Source organism: Tamandua tetradactyla, chromosome 17 (assembly GCF_023851605.1).
Source record: "Tamandua tetradactyla isolate mTamTet1 chromosome 17, mTamTet1.pri, whole genome shotgun sequence".
In the NCBI taxonomy this organism is placed as follows: Eukaryota; Metazoa; Chordata; class Mammalia; order Pilosa; family Myrmecophagidae; genus Tamandua; species Tamandua tetradactyla.
In genome coordinates this window covers 68,250,628-68,254,388 of record NC_135343.1, presented here as the reverse complement: position 1 = coordinate 68,254,388, position 3,761 = coordinate 68,250,628, and positions in this window count along the sequence as shown.

The following is a 3,761-nucleotide window of genomic DNA, read 5'->3' as shown; positions in this document are numbered from 1 at the left end:
TTAGCATATTTTCTCTCCTTTCATTATGATATTTGGAGACATTTGTCTATACTGGGGTAGTTTTGAAAATTCGTGTTCTTTTTTATGATTTTACTGCTTTTTTATTCATTAATTTTAACTCTTTATTTTACTTTTCTCTATTTTGCTTTACTTTCCTGTTTCTCATCTGTTTCTTAATTTGAATGCTTTACATGTTTTTAAATGCTGTCATTTCTTAATAAGTTTATTAAAAACTAAATGTGGGCAGGGCATGGTGGCTCAGCAGGCAGAATTCTCACTGCCTGCCATGTTGGAGACCCAGGTTCGATTCCCGGTGCCTGCCCATGCCAATAAAAAACAAAACAAAACCCTAAATGTGCTTCAAAATGTTATTTTAGCTGTGTCCTACAAGCTTAATATAAGGTAGAATTATGAAAATCTTGTCATGACCATTATGACTTCTTTTGTAACCCAGGAATTATTTAGGAATTAAATTGTAATTACCCAAGCACATGAGTATATTAATTACATATCGTAATGTAACAAATTACTCTAAAAGTGAGTGGGTTAGAACCACATGTGTTTCCTTTCTGCAGACCACTTCTGTGCTCAGGAATTCAGGAGAGGCTCACGTGGGTAGTTCTGGCTCAGGAGCGAATCAGGTTGTGGCCAGGATGTTGGGCAGCACTGCTGTCTTCCCAAGTGGACTGAAGTTGGTGGATCCACTTCCAAGATGTTCCAAGATGGCCAAGAGAAACTCATTCCTCATCTTGCCAGGACGACTCAGTTCCTCACCCTGTGGGTCCCTATTGGTCCCCCAGAGCCAGCAATCTCAGAGCCCTTGAAGAAAGAAGTTGGAAGGCTCCCAGACCCTTACCCACCATCACCTCTGTCTTACTTTGTTGCTCACACAGAGCAACGTGCAACACGTGGGACAGAGCACACAAAGTCTGAATCCCAGAGGCTCAGGATCACTTGGCCAGTCTTAAAAGCTGTCCACGAAAATGGGTTTATTTGTGTGATTAGTCTAGTTTACTTCCAGTTCAATGTTATTAGCGGCCACCTGTGATTCTAGTTTAATTGCATTTTGCTCCCAAAATTTGGTTTGCATTGCATCAACACTCTGCAACTTTTGACTTTCTGACCTAGTACATGATATATTGTGACTGTTTCATGTGACTTGTGTGGAATACACATTCTCTATTATTTGATTACAAGATCCTCTGTATGTAAATTACCTATTAGATCACACTTATAAGCTTTGCTTTTCAAACTTCTTTGTTATTATAAGCTATTGTCTCCTTGAGCTGCAAGTTAGTGATAGAGCTATATCAAAATCTCCCATATATTGATTGTGAACTTGTAATTGTTTTGTAATGTTGTTATTTGTTTGCTTTATGTACTTAGCCTTACATTCTAATTTTATTATATTAGTATTCTTGAGCCAATTTGCTTTTAGTGAGGATTTGTATGGTTTGCATTTTTTCATCCTTTTAGTCTCCTGCAAACATCTATTGTTTCCATGTAAGGTTTTTTTTTTTTTTTGTATGTGGTATGGTGGAGGTCGCATTTCATTATTTTTCCCTGTGAGTATCCAGTTATTGCAGGACCATTTGTTGACTTTTTGTTAGTTTTCTTACTTGTTTGTTTTGTTTTTGGGAAGTGCATGGGCCAGGAAATGAAGCCTGGTCTCATGCATGGCAGGCAAGAATTCTACCACTGAACTATCCTTGCCCCCCCATGTAAGGTACTTTTAATTCTATTAGTCACTGACTAATAGGTATAAAGCAAAACCCTTTTCAGTGGTAAGTGATCACTGAAGTTGCTCACAAACTACATGTTCTTTACTAATTACCAAAAAGGCACGGTGGATTCAAAACTCAAATACAGAACTTTTGATTTGTCTGGTGGTTTTAACCTCCCTCATATCAAGTTACTTTTTATGTCATAGACATCATCATCAATGTTATCATTGTGATTATGATAGTTTATTTTATTAATCTCAATCTTAATAACATCAATTCAGAAGGAAAATGGAAAATATTGCAATAACATTGAGAAAACTCTCTGAAAAATTGGACACAGTAACTATATTGAGAACTCAAACTTTATAGAAGTTCAATGATCCAAAAGAAAAATTCAAACCACTTGTCCTTCCCCAGTATGTCATAAAGAGCTAACAGATAGATGAAGATGGAATTCAGAGATAATAAATATAAATCAGTTTCCAATTTGAGATTCAACTGCTGTATGTTACTAAATAAATGATTTGCATGGGAAATATGCATACTGATTATTAACTGGGAGAAAAATGCATATTACTGGTTTCCCAACAAGGAAACCTTCAGTATCTTATGTATGTGTATTCTAGAATAAGTTCATAAGAGATGAATGCAAGCTTTTCATAGGACAAATGACATCACAGCTCCCCTGCTGTAGGGCTTACACAAGACCTTCCAATAGAGACATAATCCCTTTTGTGCCTCTGAAATTAAAATGAATTATAAGAAAAAATAGAACTAGCCAAGAGGGCCTATGTAGCCCATTTTGATTATTGTGAATTACAGAACTGTATGCCTTGCTGTGCAATAGGTAAATTGTGCTAAGTAAAGAATAGCATCGCTCCTCTGTAATGATTACATTCTACAAAATGCCTCTTTGCCAGCAAGTTGAAGGAGTGAGAGGAAAGGATTTAGATTCATAAAATTAAAGTTTTTTTGAATAGAGAGCACCCATTAAAACTCGGTCTGTCCAAGATAATATAAAAGAGAAAAGAATATTTGAAATGAATGCATATGTTGGCAATCCAAGTAGGCCACAAAGCCCTGCAACCTTAATAACCAAAATTCAAAAGGCAGAAACCTCAATAAAATGAAGGAAATTCTCCGAGACATTGAATGTTTCTATGCAGATGAGTAAAATGTCCTTATGACAAAGGAAAAGTTCTATCACCACTTGAAATATATTTTTAAATATTTAGAGGAGACTTTTATTTTTTTATCAAAACTTATTAACTCGAAACTCACTTAGGTCATGATAAAGTCTGTTAGGAACTTGAAAAACTAAGAAAAATCCAGATGGAAACTCATTGACTTCTTTACGGTCTCCTTTAAAAAAGAAAAGAAATTAAACCTGCTGTGGAACGTTGACCACATGTCTCCTATCCACCCATGCTTAGTTACCTCCTCCTGGTCCTTTTCCTTGGTCAGCCCCTTTCCCATCATTAACTCTGAGCTCCTCGCATGTGGGAATTCTGGAGCTACTCCAGGTAACAACACCCCACCTCACTCCCACTGCCCTACTAGAGCTACAGCACGCTGGTTCCTCGATGCAAAGTCACCATGAGAAAGCTCAGATGCTGGACAAATGGAAAGATGCCATTCTAGAATAGTCAATATTGGACAGATATTTTGCAGAATAAATGAGCGGAAGTAAACATCTTTTCAGTGGAGATAATGAGAACTGTGCTACTTAAAATTCATCCATCCCATCTAACTAATATTTATTGAACACTTACTATGTGCCAGGTACTTTTATATGCTAATGAGATAAACATCATGCACTGTGCATGATGGCGGGGATTTTTTACCTCATTAGCATATAAAATCAAGAGATGTACAGTAACCAATATATGTCAGCAAAATGATGTTTTAACAAATTAATAGTGACTATTGATTAATATGAAAAATAAAGCAGAAAAGGGTATAAGAAATGTCTGAGATGGTGGTACATGGCAGGGCTAAGGTAGGGCTGGCTCACAAGGTGATTCAGAAAAGGGCTGA